The sequence below is a fragment of the Aquarana catesbeiana genome, linkage group LG01, assembly GCF_042186555.1.
Source record: "Aquarana catesbeiana isolate 2022-GZ linkage group LG01, ASM4218655v1, whole genome shotgun sequence".
NCBI lineage: Eukaryota > Metazoa > Chordata > Amphibia > Anura > Ranidae > Aquarana > Aquarana catesbeiana.
The window spans coordinates 194762424-194783334 of NC_133324.1; the positions used below are offsets into that span (position 1 = coordinate 194762424).

Sequence of the window (20911 nt, forward strand, 5' to 3'; positions counted from 1 at the left end):
ATTAAACTGTCAAACTTGTTTTGAGAAACTTGATAATTAAATAAAGTATACATCTATTGAATTTAATTCTGATATAACCCACATTTTAAGGTTGATTTACAAAACAGATTAGCTATTGACAACATTTTAGCCAATATAAATGAGGTACTCTATGTGTATTGATTGGCCCAAGACTTTTGTACATTATTCCTGATTAATATGACTCAGTAGAAGGCCATTCGCTCAAAATTGGCCGTAATGCAGTGGACTAGAAAATTTTGCAAGGTGTTGTCTTTGTGGGGATTGTTATGAGAATGATTGTTTTCTATAATATTTCTATTATTTCTATTATTATTATTTCTATTATTTCTAAATATTTCTATTATTATTGCTATTAGGGGCGTGTCCTAACCTTGGGCTAAGATGGACGTTTAGTTCTGGTGCCCCGACCATCAGAGGTAAAATAATCTACCCAGCAGAGACCTGAGAGAGACCAGCACAATATTACTATGGGGAAACCAAACGGGAGCCGATCCTCATCCCGCTCCAGATCTCAATGGAACTCAGACACACATCAGAGCTGACAAGGCATGGAGAGACAGCAGCAGGCTCCCTTCGTGACTGTGGCATACCCGCCCGCCACACAAACTGCAGCTACAGAGCCTAAAACACATAGCCAGCCACTACAGCAGACTCCAGCCGCGGTAAGAGAATCTACCCCCACCAGTGCAAATACAGAAATTACAACCCACTCTAAGCCTAAACGATCTGCATGCTGTGGCCACAGATATACAAGAAACGCTCACAGCAGCCTTCTCTGTAGCCATAGTAGATCTATGCCATGACATACAGGACATTGCAGACAGAGTGCAGGAGTTGGAAGTCTCTGCAGCCCAGCATGATGCACACATAGATCAGCTTCAAAACACTCAAAATGCATACACCCTACAACTAAGGGATATGCAAAGGCATATGGAAGACCTCGACAATGGTGGACACAGGAATAATCCCAGAATCGATTGAATCTGACAAAATACAATGAATGGTAATGGCCATCTATAACAATCTCTTAGACCAGTCACAGAATGTATCGAGATGGAAAGAATACACCGATTCATGAATACACTACGCCCAAAAGGGAGAGACACCGATTCACCATGAGACATAATTTGATGCCTAACTAGTTTCCGCACTAAGGAAGAGATTCTTAGAAAAGCTCGGAATTGTATAAACATAACCCACGAATCAGCCGACATCAAAATATATCAGGACTTCTCAAACATAACCCTGCAACATCGCCAAGACCTCAAACCGCTTCTAGATGTTCTGCGGACAAGAGGTATTCATTACCAGTGGAAATTTCCGTTCTGCCTCTCGGCATCCACAGCTGGCAGGACAGCTCTACTAAAAGTACCAGAAGATCTTCTGCAATTCTACGACCGTCTAAGCATCCCCCTGGTCCAAATTCCTGATTGGTACGCAGATTTCTGGACCCCATCTTCCATTGGAGAACATCACAGAGATGACAGAATGGAAACGCAGACCTTCCGATACAGAAGACACAGTTCACCAAGACCTGATACATTTCATCAGAATGTCCACAGATCTCTTCAGGGCTCAAGCCCCACTGCCTCATCTGCACACTGGAGGCCCAGGCAAGAAGCATAAATTACCCTACAATTATAACATCATGGTTTTCATCTAAGTATTATACAGAAACGCGATACACATGTTTAACCTGTTTGCAAAATAGTTCAATTGGTCACAGTAAAGTTAAACTGACAACCTCAATTACCTAGAGCAGTGGTCATCAACCCTGTCCTCAGGGCCCACTAACAGGCCAGGTTTAATGTATTACCTTGGGGAGATGCAGACTAGGATACTGCAATCACTAAGCAGCAAATGATATCACCTGTGATGTATTTCAGGTATCTTGCAAACCTGGCCTGTTAGTGGGCCCTGAGGACAGGGTTGATGAGCACTGACCTAGAGGGGTTAATTACTGTTACCTGTAATAGAGTTGAAAAACACTTATGCTATATGGATCATAAAACAACTTCCATACTGACGCAGTCTAGACAAGATTGAAGAACTAGAATGTGGACTGAACAATTATCTCCTATACAGAATAGACAGCTGCCAGTAGTGTTTCTGTAATGAAACATATCTAGTTGGACCTTCAACAAGCATCACAAGCAGAGTTTGAATACAAACTGCTCTGGCTCATAGAGCCACACTGTCCACTCTCAGACATAGATCATTCAAGACTACCAACGGTCCAAACAAATAATGAACAAAAGTCTAGAATACCTTCTAAGGCCGCGTACACATGAGCAGACTTTTCGGCAACAAAAGTCCAACGCCCATTCCGGCGGACTTTCGTCAGACTTTTGACGGACTTCCGACAGTCTTTTGAACGAATGGACTTGCCTACACACGATCACACCGAAGTCCGACAAATTCGTACGTGATGATGTACGACCGGACTAAAATAAGGAAGTTGATAGCCAGTAGCCAATAGCTGCCCTAGTGTGGGTTTTCGTCCATCGGACTAGCATACAGAGGAGCGGATTTTTCGACCGGACTCGAGTCCGTCAGAAAGATTTGAAGCATGTTTCAAATCTAAAGTCCGTCAGATTTTCAACTGGAAAAGTCAGCTGAAGGTCCGATGAAGCCCACACACGATCGCATTGTCCGCTGGACTTGGTCTGTCGGACCAGTCCGGTCGAAAAGTCCGCTCGTGTGTACGCTGCATAACTGTCTCCCAGATCCACTTAGAAACTTAATTGTTGGTTAAAGTTTTACGTTACTATGTTCTATATGTTATATACTTACATGTTATATACAAAGAAAGGGCTGAGATGAGAACAAGAGTACCATTCTGTTATATTGAAACCCCTCTACCAACTTTCAGACCAATTACTTATACATCTAATGACTAATTGGAAAATTCCTGCTTCAATTGTTCTCATGCCGCCATATGTCTTTTCATATGGAAAGGTTAATACAACTAACTGCTGATAAACAAATATTATGGTTTAATATGTTATAATATGAGGCTTAATACTATAAGTTTTAGGCCTCATGCACACAGACGTTTTTACAGCCACTTTTTTGAGCGTTTTTTGCAGCTTAAAAACGCCTGTCTATGTTAGTCTATGGCTTCACGCCCACCTAGGCGTTTTTGAGCTGCAAATGGCATAGGCGTTTTTAAGCTGTAAAAAAAACCCAGGACCAGTGGGTTCTGAGAGAAGTTTTTCAGCTGTAAAAACGCTCTAACGCTGATAAACGCTCAAAAACGTCGCTCACCAACGTGTTTTAACGTTTTTGATCCATTGAAAAAAAAAAAAAAAAACGCTAAAAAATGCTAAAGCGGAAAAAAATGCTAAAGAACGCTAAAAAACGCTATTGCAAAAACGTTGAAAAAAGTTTTAAAAAATCACTGCAAAGCTACTGGCGTTTTCATAACGTTATTTTAACATCCCGTGTGCATGAGGCCTTAAAGTAGAAACAAAGTTAAAAATTTTACTTTCCAAAATAAAATGGGTTTTATAATCCACAACCCATAATCCAGAAACTCTCCAGAGACTTACTCAAATACACAAATCACAGATAATATTATTGCATGGATATGTACCCTCTTTATTTTCTTGGGTACTTCAACAACTAAAAGATAAAACATTTCTCTTCATAAATACCAGCCCTCTTACATCCTCTACCAGGCCTAGGCTTTCATCGCAAGTCAAAACTAGGTTAGACCAACCCCACAGCAAATAGCTTCCTAAAAGACACAAACGATACATTGTGAATTTTTTCCTTTCTGCTGACTCCCCCCCCCCCCCCCCCCCCCGGTAAAAATCTTTTCCCACTCCCCATACTAGGCAAGTTAGCAGGATCTTCCTTGCCTCCCGGGTATATCCTACCTTCTCCCCATTTTTTACCTATATTTAACAGACCAACCAATCTACACAGAACTTAAATAAAAAATCCCCCTTCTTCTAGGGTGAAGCTCACCCCTATACATCACCTAACTACTGCAACTAAAACTTCTAAATACGTTTACTTCTTCCTACTATTCCCTACCCCCCTCCCCCCCCAACACCTTACAAAACATATGTTTTATACCATAGTCGGTAACAACTCATACTAACTACCCAAACAAACAACATAAATGTCCAACATGTCACAAAGAATGCAAGACTACAAAACTCTAAAACTCATCTCGATTAATGCCCAAGGTCTGAATAGACCGGAAAAAAGATCACAACTATTGACTCTAATGATTAAACAAAAAGCAGATATTGTACTAGCCCAAGAGACGCACTTTAGAACTAATTTAATAGATAAATTGACTAATCAATCCTTTCCTACAGTTTACCACGCCACTAACTATCAAACAAAAACTAAAGGAGGATCAATCTCTCCATACAAGAGCTCCAAGTCCATGATACATGGTGCACCCTAAACCCAAGCACCTGTGACTACACCTACTTTTCTGCCCCACATAACAAATATTCCAGACTGGACTGTTTTTTCTTATCACAGACTTACATCTACTGAACAATTCTACCATAGAGCCAGCAATTCTTTTGGATCTCAATCCAATCACTATAACCCTGACTATACCCACTCATGAAACATATAATAAAATCTGGCATCTAGACGCTTCACTGCTCACTGGTAAGGAACTGACCAAGAAACTTACATCATGCATACAAACATACTTCAAAGAAAATATTGACCCATCCCTATCCCCAAATTCGATTTGGGAGGCACACAAATGTGTAATAAGAGGAGAACTCATAGCAGCAGCATCACGCAGGTAAAAAGAATATCAAGCCCAGATGGATAGAATTATAACACAAATCAAATCATTAGAAACAGCACATACTTGACATAACTTGACAGAAATATTAAATGCAAATACGCACTTACAAAATAATTGTTCTATGAACAAGAAAACAAAAGTGGAAAGTTACTAGCAAGAGCTCTACAAGCCAAAATATGCCAAATCCACCATTCACCACATAAAAACCACAAATGGTAACCTCTCATATTCTAAAAAAGACATTGCCTCTCAATTTGTACAATATTATACAAAACTTTATAACCTTCACCCTGAAGCCACCTCTTTAACCACTTCACCCCCTGGAAGGATTTATCCCCTTCCTGACCAAGCCCTTTTTCACGATACGGCACTGCGTCACTTTAACTGACAATTGTGTGGTTGTGCGACGTTGTACCCAAACAAAATTGACGTCCTTTTTTTCCCACAAGTAGAGCTTTCTTTTGGTGGTATTTTATCACCTCTGCGGTTTTTATTTTTTGCACTATAAACAAAAAAAGAGTGACAATTTTGAAAAAAAAAGCAATATTTTTTACTTTTGCTATAATATCTATCCCCAAAAAATATATAGAAAAACTAATTTCTTCCACAGTTTAGGCCAATATGTATTCTTCTACATATTTTTGGTGAAAAAAATCAAAATAAGCGTATATTGATTGGTTTGCGCAAAAGTATCGCGTCTACAAAATAGGGGATAGATTTATGGCATTTTTATTAATAATTGTTTTTTTTTTAGTAATGGTGGCGATCTGTGATTTTTATAATGACTGTGACATTGCGGCGGACAGATCGGACACTTTTGACACTATTTTGGGACCATTGGCATTTATACAGCGATCAGTGCTATAAAAATGCACGGATTACTGTGTAAATGTCACTGGCAGGGTAGAGGTTAAACACTAGGGTTAAACACTGTGTTCCCTCAGCATGTTCTAACTGTAGGGGGGATGGGTTCACTAGAACATGACAGAGATCACTGCTCCTGATCACTGGGAGCAGTAGATCCCTGTCATGTTGCTAGGCAGAACAGGAAAATGCCTTGTTTACATCTCCCCGTTCCGCCTCTCCGAGTCGCGGATGACGCAGCGACGTACGGGTACATTGTTTTGCGCACCCGTGCCACTTTGCCGACGTATATCGGCGTGAGCTGGTCGGCAAGTGGTTAAAAGATCAAGTAGACCGTCAAATGGCTATTATGGACTTCCTATCAAAATATAGCCCAAAAGCAATGTCCTCACTAGAGTCAAACATACTAGAGCGTCCAATTTCCATAGAAGAACTTAACATTACCTTGAAACAATTAAAAATGGGGAAAATCCCAGGACCAGATGGCTTATCCGCAGTCTACTATAAAACTTTTATGGACAACCTCTCTATCCCATCCTTAAAAGCTTTCAACTCTCTGGCTTCCTAACCAAATGGCCTGCAAGGTACATTGGAGGCACATATATGCATCAGCCCTAAAGAAGATAAAGACCATACGCTAGTAAACAATTACAGACCAATATCGCTACTAGATGTAGATCTTAAAATATTTTCTAAAATCCTAGCTATCCGTCTATCATCACACATGACCTACTGGATCAATAAAGACAAAGTAGGCTTCATACAAGGAAGGGAAGCCAGAGATAATACCCTAAAAGCCCTAAATCTACACTATTGGATGACCAAAACCAAGGGTTCCTTCTGTCTTTGGAAGCAGAGAAGGCATTTGATAGAGTGGCCTGGGATTATATGAAAGCAGTTTTGGAAAAAATAGGCTTAGGACAGAAAATGCTCAATTGTGTCTTTGCACTATATGCTTCACCATCTGCTAGAGTCCGAGTCAATGGCCACCTATCAAATGCCTTCATCATTTCAAACGGAACCCGTCAGTGATGTCTTCTCTCACCCCTACTTTATGTACTCTCCCTCGAACCTTTATTAAATTGCATCAGACTAAATGAAGATATCTCAAACCATGCACATAAGATAGCAGCATTTGCGGACAACATATTACTCTTCTTAACCAATCCCCAAACTAACATCCCCACTTTGCTGAAAGAATTCGAACAATACAAATTTCTATCCAATCTGCAAATACATTTTTCCAAGTCACATGCCCTTAACATAACTATCACCGACTGAAGTGACAGAATGTAAAGATAAATTCCCCTTGTCATGGAAGAAACAATCTATCACATATTTAGGTAGACAACTACCAAACTGTCTTGACCTATATCGTCTTAACTACATACCCATACTAAAAAAGATATGAGATCTTGAGAAATGGCACAAAGGCACATTTTCCTGGTTTGGTCGGACAGCCATAATAAAAATGAATGTCCTGCCCCTTATCCTATACGTATTGCAGACAGTTCCTATTAGACAGCCCAAAACCTTTTTCACATCATACAGAAGGGCTTGCACACTTTTTTGTCTGGGGCCACAAGCGTCCCAGACTCAGATATGAGATTCTTGCGGCGGCATTGGTTTACCAGATATATACAAGTACAATATAGCCTGCCACCTTACAAGAATTGCTGACTGGAATTTACATGCAAAAACGAAAGACTGGATCCAGATAGAAAATGCAGGAGCTCAAACCCCCTTACATCTGTCAACTTGGCTACCAACAACGCATACAGCAAAACTCCACAAAGACCATCCAACTATAGGCCCATCCCTTCAATGCTTATATCCAATTAACAAAAACCTTAAACTGACATCCTACCCAGGACCACTCTCTCCTATCAAACACAATCCTGACTTCACATCTGACCTCCCTTCCCAATTTCAATGGAAAGGATGGCCATACGAACATATCAGAGCTGAACATTTTTTTCAAAGAGGCTCCTTGATGCAATATGAAACACTCCAAGCTAAAAAGCTTGATGTTACCTTCCCTTTCCGGACATATGTTAAGTTAAGACACTTCTTCAAATACCCACACATTTCCCCAGACTGGCATAGAATGCACACGCCATTTGAAGCATTCTGTAGTAGATCCTCCCCACAATCACATGTAGTGTCCTTCATGTATGCCCTACTATATTCTAAACAAGAAGTGAAAACTAACGGACCATGTCTAAAATGGGAACAAAATTATAATCTCTCTTTTACGGAAGAGGAATGGGACCATATGCTACACAACACCCATAAAGGCTCAGTGAACGTCACAATTCAAGAATCAGGATACAAACTATTAGCAAGCTGGCACATTACACCCATCCAATTAAGCAAATTCTCCCCCACATCGCCCTCACTTCAGTGCTGGAGGTTCGGAAATGAACGGGATACCCTACTACATATTTGGTGGACATGCTCGAAAATACAACCCTTTTGGAAAGAGATACACAACAGTATAACAAAGATCACCACATACACATTAGACTTTACACCTGCACAATATCTTTTACATCATTCCTCCCTCTCACACTCTCTATACTACAAATCCCTGGCCTTACATCTAGTAAACGCAGCTAAAAGATGCATCCTGTTGAAATGGAACTCCTCTACCTCACCAACAATATCAGATTGGATACGCTATGTAAATCAAACAGCTGAAATGGAAGAGCTTATACATATAATGAGAGAACTCTTCCAAATCCAGTAAAACTTGGGCATGTTGGACCCACTATTCAAACTCATTACAAAGAGACCACCCTCCTTAGATGATCAAACAATCTTTATCAGACCAAATGACAAACCCCTACACATGAAAGATCTACAAACCTCACTTCCAGCACTCTTAACCTTACTCATAATTCTCTCTCCCATAACTCCTTTTCATCCCACTAATATAAACCTTATACCTTATTTGACACAAAAACCTCAATACAAGTAGATCACCTGACCTTGAAACCTCTCTTGCAGATGAAAGGATTAAAGAGTTAACATTCTAACTACACTACGATGAAATATTAAGATGGCACATTTTTTTCAAACAATCGGAATCATACATAAGTAAGATGACTGGTCATCCCCACATCTGGACACAGTCTGTTCCCATTGGGGTGTCCGGATGTGATGGCAGCATAACTGAAATCACTGACGTGTTTTGGATCTAATAGTACATAATATTTGTTGGATATTGAAATGCCCATCTTGTTACTATACACTAAATAAATGTCAAGTTCAGCATTTATATACATATATCACTATTGATAAAAACTTGAAAATGTTGTAACTGAATGTTTGTAACTTCTATTTCATATCTTGATTTTAAAAATATTCAATAAAAATATGGAAAAAATTATTTCTATTAAAACTGGATGTACCTTTTTAATCAACTGTTAAAATAATGTAACAAAAAGGTCTATATTGCTAAAGCAAAGGGAGAAAAGGAGCAAACCTAGATTGCTGAAGAGATCAAAGAAATTATATTTATATTTATAGGCATTCCATGTGTGCAAATTATGGTACAACATGAGAGAAATGCAGAAAAATGTTGTCTTAAATTTTACATGACATCTTGTCTCTTTAATTACTTTCTTTTCACTTTGTCTATAATAAATCAATATGCGGCAATGTAGGAAGTGTTTTTGTATCCTCTCTCTATCATCTGCGCGTAGGCAGTGCTTTCTGTCAAGGACAACTAAAGTATTAAAAGTTATTGTTGATTGAGATAAGGGACACGTGGAGCATGGCATGTGCAAATGATAGGCGTATTGTCATGTTCTCAATGTTTAGAGATCCTGAAACTTGGCACAGAAGTAAAAAACATTTGAGATAACTTTATGATAAGCAATATAACTCCTCTTGTTCATATCCAACATCTTGCATATGATAAGTTAACTTTGATTATAAAGAATGCTGATGATTGGATGATGCTTGTTCCCAAAATGTACAAAAGGGCCTGCAATTTTTAGAGATGCAGACATGCTTTCTCACTTCTTTCTAAACGTGTCTCTCTGTACCACTAGCCTACAGAGAATTAAAATAGGAGAAGGCACTAATCACAAGGCCCTTATGACTACACACTATGACACCAAGGCTTTTTGGCTGCTGCTGTAAAGCACCTATCTGAATAAAGTCTTCAGGACCTCTGCTCCAGTTTGTGGGTTCATTTTGTGCATTTGAGTGAAGAGTGCGTGAGCCCAGGTAATGAATCTATATGCTTGCCAGGTCATAAACATATGACCTGTTATGTAGCATACTGGAAGATGCTTAAGAAAAGGAAGCCGGAGTCACAGTGGACTGCATTATGAGTGTCATTATCTCAGTAATATATACAGTATCTCACAAAAGTGAGTACACCCCTCACATTTTTGTAAATATTTTATTATATCTTTTCATGTGACAACACTGAAGAAATTACACTTTGCTACCATGCAAAGTAGTGAGTGTACAGCATGTATAACAGTGTAAATTTGCTGTTCCCCCAAAAAAACTCAACACACCGCCATTAATGTCTAAACCACTGGCAACAAAAGTGAGTACACCCCTAGGTGAAAATGTCCAAATTGGGCACAATTAGCCATTTTCCCTCCCCGGTGTCATGTGATTCGTTAGTGTTACAAGGTCTCAGGTGTGAATGGGGATCAGGTGTGTTAAATTTGGTGTTATCTCTCTCAGTCTCTCATACTGGTCACTGGAAGTTCAACATGGCACCTCATAGCAAAGACCTCTCTGAGGATCTGTAAAAAAGAACTGTTGCTCTACATAAAGATGGCCTAGGCTATAAGAAGATTGCCCAGACCCTGAAACTGAGTTGCAGCACGGTGGCCAAGACCATACAATGGTTTAACAGGACGGGTCTGGCCATGGTCGGCCAAAGAAGTTGAGTGCACGTGCTTAGCGTCATATCCAGAGGTTGTCTGTGGGAAATAGACGTATGAGTGCTGCCAGCATTACTGCAGAGGTTGAAGGAGTGGGGGGTCAGCCTGTCAGTGCTCAGACCATATGCTGCACACTGCATCAAATTGATCTGCATAGATGTCGTCCCTGAAGAAAGCTTCTTCTAAAGATGACAAGAAAGCCTGCTAACAGTTTGCTGAAGACATGCAGACTAAGGACATGGATTACTGGAACCATGTCTTGTGGTCTGATGAGACCAAGATGAACTTATTTGGTTCAGATAATGTCAAGCATGTGTGGCGGCAACCAGGTGAGGAGTACAAAGACAAGTGTGTCTTGCCTACAGTCAAGCATGGTGGTGGGCGTGTCATGGTCTGGGGCCACATGAGTGCTGCTGGAACTGGGGAGCTACAGTTCATTGAGGTAACCATGAATGCCAACATGTACTGTGACATACTGAAGCAGAGCATGATCCATTCCCTTCGGAGACTGGGCCACAGAGCAGTATTCCAACATAACGACCCCAAACACACCTCCAAGATGACCACTGCCTTGCTAAAGTAGCTGAGGGTAAGGGTGATGGACTGGCCAAGCATGTCTCCAGACCTAAACCCTATTGAGCATCTATGGGGCATCCTGAAACCGAAGGTGGAGGAGCGCAAGGTCTCTAACATCCACCAGCTCTGTGATGTCGTCATGGAGGAGTGGAAGAGGACTCCAGTGGCAACCTGTGAAGCTCTGGTGAACTCCATGCCAAAGAGGGTTAAGGCAGTGCTGGAAAATAATGGTGTTTTTTTGCCAGCGGTTTAGACATTAATGGCTGTGTGTTGAGTTATTTTGAGGGGACAGCAAATTTACACTGTTTTACAAGCTGTACACTCACTACTTTACATTGTAGCAAATTGTAATTTCTTCTGTGTTTTCACATGAAAAGATATAATAAAATAAAATATTTACAAAAATGTGAGGGGTGTACTCACTTTTGTGAGATACTGTATATATATCGGTGGCACCTAAGGTTCTCATTCATGCAAGGTCAAGGGTTCCAGGATGTATGTTTCACAGCTTCTTTCCTCTTAATTGGGATTTTAAAGGGCAGAGGTCTCCAAAAAATATAACAAAAAGTGTATAAAATATGTCTGATTTATTATATCAAAATTTTAAAAGCATAACACATACTAAATAGGGGATAACAAAAAACGAAAAAGGTATTGTAGATGGCAAAATGTACAATAATAGTGATACAACAAAAATGTACAAAACAAAATGACGGAACTACACTTGACCCATAGAAGCTGTTTGAGCAGAGGAGCTAATTAACAGTGCAGGCCCAACGCGTTTCGAGGTATTTTATAGTGATTGCGACCTCTTCTTCAGGGGCTGGAGGTAAGGTGTACATCCGTCTGAGGAACATTTTTGCAAAGAAAGGGGGGGAGACAAGAAGAGACACATAATAGAACATATTGTATATCAAGAAAAATACGTATATACAACTATTTACATAATCAAGATATTGTAGTGTAATTACAAGGACGTATTCTAACCATAATATTGCAAGATCAACATCACATGGCATCCGATTCAGGAGAGGGCAAGAGAAAGACAGTGGTTGGCCACTGGGGTCCAGAAACCGAATGTCAGCGCCACCGCTGCAAGACCGAGATCGTCAGCAGATCGGGACCGGGCACAAAGGGCATCGCGTTCGTCAGCTAAATAGTAAATAATCTTGTTAGCTAAGGGTTGAACAGGGTGTGTATAAAGAGGGATTGTCCCAAAAAAAAAAAAAAAAGTCTTCACGGTTTATTGAGCGTATCCCCTAGTGGTGAATTTGAAGCACAGGGCTCTGATAGATGTTAATCATACATACCTATTACTGTGTAGGGACTAGGGTTGTCTCTACTCTGGCTCCAAAGAGTGGATGACCATCAGCTGACAACACCTCAAGTGCTTGGGATTATAGAGATGTTAAGAACTGAGGACAGGGAAAGAGGGGAGAGTAGCATGGTAAAAAATATTGCTTGAATAGATATTTGTCGCATATGTATGCAAACATCTGTAAAAGTCGAGTAAGCATACCTAAAAAATGCATAATGAGTAATAGATCCCTGTACTAACTCACATGGAGGTGTTGTTAATGGTAGCTAATGGATCTCAAAAAGCCATAATCCAGGAAGAGATAACCATAGCGCACCTGTGGTCAGCAGCTACAATAAAGAAAAGAGAGAGCATAAGCGCTGGTGATAAATGCAGGCTCTTACATAAATTGAAGAGCATATCATTTATTGTCATAAATTACAAGGACAGAGATTGTGCTCACGATGTATATACATCCTGCAGCGCCAAATAACATTCAAAGCACACCTTAAGTGGATAGGAAAAGGGGGGCTAAACTTCTTTACCTTAGACCGTCACAGCAATTGCACATTCAGTTCAGTATCCTCCCAGCAAGTGAGCTGGCAGCCTAATATGCAGCTTAAGTAGTGCTACTAATTAATAGCACATTCAAGACAGCTGACTCCACTAGGGTCAGCGTCATCGCTGACAGGAGGAGCCGCCCTCCGAGTCCTCGGCGTGCAGACCAGCCCCCCCGCCCCACACACGGGTCCGATCCAGGAGCGGAGTGCATCGCATCCTGGAGGGGAAGAAGGACCTGTGCTGGGAGGGGACTGACGTCCGCGTCAGGCACCCGCGGCGCGCTGATCGCCATGATAACGGGATAAACATATCCCTGTCATAGGCGATCATGTGGGGGTGGCCAAGCATTGCCAGACTAAGAGTGGCAGCTTTGGCCCCCGTGCGCCGAGTGCCGGATCCGACCGCAGATTCACACGGCTCCCCCGGACCATGGCGCCGCCGATCCGGAGCCCCGGCGATACAGACACTCAACCCCTGAAATGAAAAGGAAACACGTGATGCTAACCCACAGATGGTCATATGGGGAAAAACAATAGAGAAAGGAAGCAAACGAGAAAAAACAGGCAACCAGATTAGCTGAAAATAATACTGCAAAAAGAAAAGAAATAGAAATGTTTTGGAAAGTGGATACATATGCCGACATATTAGCAAAAACAATCCAAATACAGAATTATTCTTGTGATTACATTAAAAAGAAAAGAAAAAACACAAATCATTTGCTCATTTCTAGTACTGTCATCCTTATTTAACCACAGATGGCTAGTAACTTGCCGGGTTCCTCTGAATGCTGCTGGTGCTACAAAAAGAGGGGGGTATTCACACCGGGGGGTTCCCACTTGGACAAAAGATATCCAACTATTCGCACGTAAACTTTTCCTGAAACAATTATATTCGAAGGAAGCACCAAAGGAACCTGTCTTTAAATCACAAGAGCTGACTGCACTAGATAATCTGATATCACTGCTAGACGAGAATGAGCCACCGGATCTGATTGACCAGATCGACATGGAGCACCTGCTTGGCTGATTTGATCAATCCGATCCCCCCCAATCTTCCACTAAATCATTTAAGAAAAAATCAGACAAATTCCCTGCTCTCAGCACTAACTCTAATGTACTGGCCTTCGTAAAACTAACGTGTAATGAAATTCGGAAGATCAAAACTTGTTCCAAAAAACAACCTAACCTTAGTCCAGATGAACGCAAAGCCCTTAAAGCACTAGCCTCTAATCCAAATATTACTATAAAACCTTCGGTCAAGGGGGGCAACATAGTCATTTTGGATATTGAGCAATATGTTGCAATTTGCAACAAAATACTATCCAATCAACATCAAAAGGAGAAGGGGGAAGGGTAGCTTGCTGCTCCTGTCAGCCAATGTCTCCACCCCCCAACAGGGAAAAGAAAGGGACTATTACGGTACTACATATAAGTATACAGTAGAAGTAAAGAGTAAAAAGGGATTGAAAATTTTATAAAAATTCACTTTTAATGGAAACAACATTCATAAAATTACAATACCGCATATAGTTGCGATTGTAAACAATAACAACGTTGCATATAACCATAAAAGAAAAGGTGGGGATACCACAAAGTCTGAACCAGTGGATTCCACACAAATTCGATGGCAGATATGTATACAACTTAATTTCTCGACCGGTTTCGCGGTTAGCACCGCTTCTTCAGGAGAACCATATCTACAATATAACATACAATAGTTGTAACAAATACAAACGCATCAGCAAATACATATAAGATTATTGCAGCAGGTTTATCAATAATGTATCAGAACATTCCATACAAGACATAAACATTTAAGGACAAGCTCACCCAATCAGGAATTCTCTGTGAGTATGCGAGACCCCATAAAATTCCCCCTGCGGCGGACACAGGGGATGACAGACAGCCTCTGGTGAATAAATATTAGATTAGTAGGTTGTACAAGTCACCATACCACAAGTAGGGGTGTAGGTGCCCGTAACATGTCTCTCAAGGGTCCGAAATAATAGTGCAGTGGAGGAATTGGTGTGATATTACCTGGTGACGTGAGGTGCTGGAGAACCAGGAGACAGGAATAAAGGAGGAGGGAAAGGGGGAGGAGGGGAGGGGGGAAGAGAAGGGAGGGAAGGGGGAAAAAAGGGGGCGAGAAGGAGGGGGGAAAAAAGGAACAGGGAGGGAGGGAAAGAAGAAGGAAGGGGGGAGGGGAGGGAGGGAAAAAAAAGGAAGGATGAGGGGGGAGGGGAGGGAAAATGGAGGGGGGAAGAGGAAGGGGAAGAGGACAGGGAGGAGAAAAGGGAAGGGGGGGCAGAGGGGAGAGAAAAAGGGGGGGGGGGAAGGGGGGAAGAAAAAAGGGGGGGAAAGGGGGAAAAGGGGGGGAGGGGGGAAGGGGGGGAGGGGGGAAGGGGGGGAAAGGGAGGGAGAAAGGAGAGGGGGGGGGGGAAGCCAGGATGGAAAAGGAAGCCCAGTAATCCCATCCATGCAAAGGAAATTAAAAAGATGGAGAAAACTGCACACTGACAGTGGTAGGGCTGGCACTCACCACCTAAAGATTAAAGGTTGGTATGACGCGTAAGCTGGGATGGATGACAAATTCCCATTAGAAGGACCGAGGGTCAGGAGGATCATACAGGGCCATGAAAAACATTCCAATCCCCCTACGACTGAGGCCGCAACTGCATAACCAAAGAGTTACAACAGCAGAAAAGAAATTAATATATAAAAAAAAAAAAAAAAAAAAAAAACATTACCATGCACATTGATATAGAGGGGATTATCCTGTAAATGTCATGGTACTGCAGATGCAGACCATGGAGATCAATTAATGCAAGCAAAGGGTATTGATGACATGAGAAAAGAAACAATAAATACCATAGCTGGGTATAGAGAAGCCCTCTCAAGGCTGGGAGGCACTCACATCAAACAAAAGTTACCCGGTGTGAAATAAGAGTGGGTAGAGTGTCCAGAATGCTCACTGCATGCAAAGCTGTGCAGTGAGCGCCGAACAGTGTTACGCTGGTACAGAACCTGAGGGTAAAGAGTGAAGGGGGACAGGCTAGCAGGCAGCAGGGGGGAGAGAGAGAAGGGACTCACCTGTGACGAGCGATCCTCGGCCAGCGCAGCGTCAGGAGGCTGTGAGGCTCGTATAGCGGCCATTGCTGGCCGCTATAAGAGCTCCCCAACCCGGAAGTCAAGGACGGCAAGGAGGGCGGTCCCTGACAAGCCAGGGTCTGTTCGCCCGCACAATCTGGGATGATGGTACCTATACTCTTTGAAATTATTTCTACAGATTGGTAGATGAAGCATATGCCGCCGGCATACTCACCAAATCTGAACATGACTATGTTAGGATCAATCAGCCCCGCACTCCAACATTCTATGCCCTTCCAAAACTTCATAAAGACCTACGTAAACCATCGGGACGACCAATTATCTCTGGTAATGGTTCTCTAACTGAGAATTTAAGCCAATTCATAGATGGCCACTTACAACCATATGTATTAAACATACCCAGTTATACTAGGGATAATTTGCACCTTTTGCAAATTATAGATAATATTCAGGTCCCACCTAAGTCGTTACTGGTAGCGCTGGACGTAGAAGCCCTTTATAGTTCGATTCCCCACGACAAGGGGCTGGCATGCATTCGGCATGTGCTGTCGCGTGACAGCCATCTTGACGTGAGGAAGAAGTATTTTTTGATTGATGCCCTGGACTTTGTCCTAAATCACAACTATTTTGCGTTCGACTGCAATTTTTTCCTCCAGGTACAGGGGGTTGTGATGGGGACTTCCTGTGCCCCATCGTATGCCAACCTGTACCTGGGGGAATGGGAGGCCATGTTAAAACAGTCTGAATCTACACGTCCGTACATGGACAACATAGTCCTGTGGTGTCGCTACATTGACGACGTGCTGAGATGGTACCCCAGACAAACTTCAGAGATTCCTGCAGGAACTCAACAATAATTCCTTTAATCTGACCTTTACTATGACGTTCCAGGAATGGGACATTACCTTTTTGGACGTAACAATTCATAAACAACAAGATGGCTCACTCCTTAGTTCACTTTTCCGGAAACCAACTTCCGGTAACTCCATTTTGCATGCCTCCAGTTTCCACCCTCAATCCCTGATTCAATCGCTTCCCTACAGTCAGTACCTGCGTGTCAGACGTAACTGTACCAGTGATGAAGTCTTTAAACGAGAGGCCGATTTGCTGAGGGAGAGACTGCTGACACGCGGGTACTCTAAAAAATGCCTGAAAAGGGCGTATAAACGTGCATGTCTGAAGACAAGACATGAACTTGTCTTTAGTACTGAAACAAATAAGAAAAAAACAAATCCGATTCGGATAATCACCAAGTTTTCAAACCAACACAAAACAGTTAAAAACATAATTGAACGTTATTGGCACGTTTTAAAATTAGATCCTACCATTGGTCCATTCATACAAGACAAACCGTCCTTCACTTTCAAACGTGCCAGGTCCATCAAGGACAACTTGGTATTTAGCGAATATGTGGGGGGTGGGGCAGGAAAACAGGACCCTTGTAAATGCTTGGGAACTTTTCGATGTGGGGGGTGTTCATATTGCCAGTTTATGAATACCAAATCAAACACCAAACTACCTGATGGCAGTAAATACGCACCGAAACATTTTGCTAACTGCAAAACAATCGGTGTAGTATACTTACTTATGTGCGACTGCGCATGCTATTACGTTGGTAAAACCAACCAGGAGTTCTGGCGGAGAGCCTACCGCCACATAATTTCTATGAAAACGTGCAATCCCAGTTTACCACTGGGCAGACACGTCTCCATTTTCCATTCTGGGGTATTTCCCAAGCTGTCCTTCCTGATTTTGGACCGCGTCCATCCAGGTTTACGTGGGGGGGACTGGAACAAAATCTTGCTGCAAAAAGAACAAAAGTGGATTTTTCGTCTCCAGGCCACTAAGGCACCAGGCCTTAACGAAACCACGTCCTTTAGACCCTTTCTTGAGGGTTTTACCTCAGGGGGGGTCCGAGTGGGAACCCCCCGGTGTGAATACCCCCCTCTTTTTGTAGCACCAGCAGCATTCAGAGGAACCCGGCAAGTTACTAGCCATCTGTGGTTAAATAAGGATGACAGTACTAGAAATGAGCAAATGATTTGTGTTTTTTCTTTTCTTTTTAATGTAATCACAAGAATAATTCTGTATTTGGATTGTTTTTGCTAATATGTCGGCATATGTATCCACTTTCCAAAACATTTCTATTTCTTTTCTTTTTGTAGTATTATTTTCAGCTAATCTGGTTGCCTGTTTTTTCTCGTTTACTTCCTTTCTCTATTGTTTTTCCCCATATGACCATCTGTGGGTTAGCATCATGTGTTTCCTTTTCATTTCAGGGGTTGAGTGTCTGTATCGCCGGGGCTCCGGATCGGCGGCGCCATGGTTCGGGGGAGCCGTGTGAATCTGCGGTCGGATCCGGCACTCGGCGCACGGGGGCCAAAGCTGTCACTCTTAGTCTGGCAATGCTTGGCCACCCCCACATGATCGCCTATGACAGGGATATGTTTATCCCGTTGTCATGGCGATCAGCACGCCGCGGGTGCCTGACGTGGACGTCAGTCCCCTCCCAGCACGGGTCCTTCTTCCCCTCCAGGATGCGATGCACTCCGCTCCTGGATCGGACCCGTGTGTGGGGCGGGGGGGCTGGTCTGCGCGCCGAGGACTCGGAAGTCGGCTCCTCCTGTCAGCGATGACGCTGCTCCTAGTGGAGTCAAGTCATAATGTGCTATTAATTAGTAGCACTACTTAAGCTGCATATTAGGCTGCCAGCTCACTTGCTGAACTGAATGTGCAGTTACTGTGACGGTCTAAGGTAAAGAAGTTTAGCCCCCCTTTTCCTATCCACTTAAGGTGTGCTTTGAATGTTATTTGGCGCTGCAGGATGTATATACATCGTGAGCACAATCTCTGTCCCTGTAATTTATGACAATAAATGATATGCTCTTCAATTTATGTAAGAGCCTGCATTTATCACCAGCGCTTATGCTCTCTCTTTTCTTTATTGTAGCTGCTGACCACAGGTGCTCTATGGTTATCTCTTCCTGGATTATGGCTTTTTGAGATCCATTAGCTACCATTAACAACACCTCCATGTGAGTTAGTACAGGGATCTATTACTCATTATGCATTTTTTAGGTATGCTTACTCGACTTTTACAGATGTTTGCATACATATGCGACAAATATCTATTCAAGCAATATTTTTTACCATGCTACTCTCCCCTCTTTCCCTGTCCTCAGTTTTTAACATCTCTATAATCCCAAGCACTCGAGGTGTTGTCAGCTGATGGTCATCCACTCTTTGGAGCCAGAGTAGAGACAACCCTAGTCCCTACACAGTAATAGGTATGTATGATTAACATCTATCAGAGCCCTGTGCTTCAAATTCACCACTAGGGGGTACGCTCAATAAACCGTGAAGACATTTTTTTTTTTTGGGACAATCCCTCTTTATACACACCCTGTTCAACCCTTAGCTAACAAGATTATTTACTATTTAGCTGACGGACGCGACGCCCTTTGTGCCCGGTCCCAATCTGCTGACGATCTCGGTCTCGTGGCGGTGGCGCTGACATTCGCTTTCTGGACCCCGGTGGCCAGCCACTCTCTTTCTCTCCCCCTCTCCTGAATCGGATGCCATGTGATGTTGATCTTGCAATATTATGGTTAGAATACGTCCTTGTAATTACACTACAATATCTTGATTATGTAAATAGTTGTATTTTGATATAATAAATCTGACATATTTTATACACTTTTTGTTATATTTTTTGGAGACCTCTGCCCTTTAAAATCCCAATTAAGAGGAAAAAAACTTTTCTATTGTATATGAACACAGGGATGTGGGCTGATCGTCTCCTTCCACTAAGTCTGTGTCACCATCCACTGTCCTATGTTTCACAGCTTTGTACTGTATTTGGATAAAGTCTCCATGCTGATCCCACAGTTTAGTGATGATCAGCCCACAGCGCACCCTGATATTAGCCCTCATATTATGTGTACTTAATTGTGTCAGCCTGGAACACAGGAGGCTCTGCCCAGGAGTCAGTGTGTGGACCAGTCCAGCAGGGAGCTGTGAGGTGTACAGAGTGTTCAAAGTGGTAAAAACCTAATAGTAAAGGTGTAAAGCACCTGACATAATTTGCTCATCACAAATTAAAACTATCAATTCATATATATGCAGCACTAAACATATACAAATTAACATCAATTCCAACCAGTGAATATCAAATAGAATAAATAAAAAATGAGCCCATTCAAATAGTCCCATTAAAGAGTGTAGGAAGGCCAAACTTGTGGATGTAAGGAAAGTCCCACAAAAATCATGCACAGAATAATCCTCATGACACCAAGAGTGAATGAGCCAAGCTGCTTACCAGATGGTATTGAGCCTAAGTGATAATCGCTAGGGCTCCCCACGCTCATCCATCACAATCTCCACAAAACGTCTTCTCCAAATATTTATAATAAATGCACTGCTCATAAAAAAACATAAAATGTATTAAAACAAAAAATATTGCACTTACATAAGTATGGAATGGATATGCATATCTAAAAACATCAGATCCACAATAACAAGCCATGACGCTCTGCGTGATGAGGCCGCACGTCGAGTAAACCCCACGTTAAGGTAAAAAAACCTTCTGTATGCAGCTCCCCCCCAGCCCCCCTTATACTTACATGAGCCCGATCTCAATCCAACAATGTGCATGAAAGCATCAGCTCTCTCCCTCCTAATATGCTCAGACAAAGCAGCAGACTTCTGCTGGTGTCTATCACAGCGGGGGGTGGGGCTGAGCTCTGTGTGCCCATAGACATACACAGCTGGCTCAGAAGTGAGCAAG

The 20911-nt window shown here is 42.2% G+C and overlaps 1 long non-coding RNA gene across 1 annotated transcript; it reads right to left on the bottom strand.

Moving 5' to 3' along the window:
- Positions 1 to 11658: 11658 nt before the first annotated feature.
- LOC141126342 (uncharacterized) lies at positions 11659 to 15039 on the bottom strand. Its single transcript, XR_012241411.1, has 3 exons — positions 13003 to 15039; positions 12680 to 12807; positions 11659 to 12575 (listed from the first exon to the last, which is right to left on the bottom strand). It is a non-coding gene; the product is annotated as an uncharacterized lncRNA (long non-coding RNA).
- Between the last annotated feature and the right edge of the window lie 5872 nt (positions 15040 to 20911).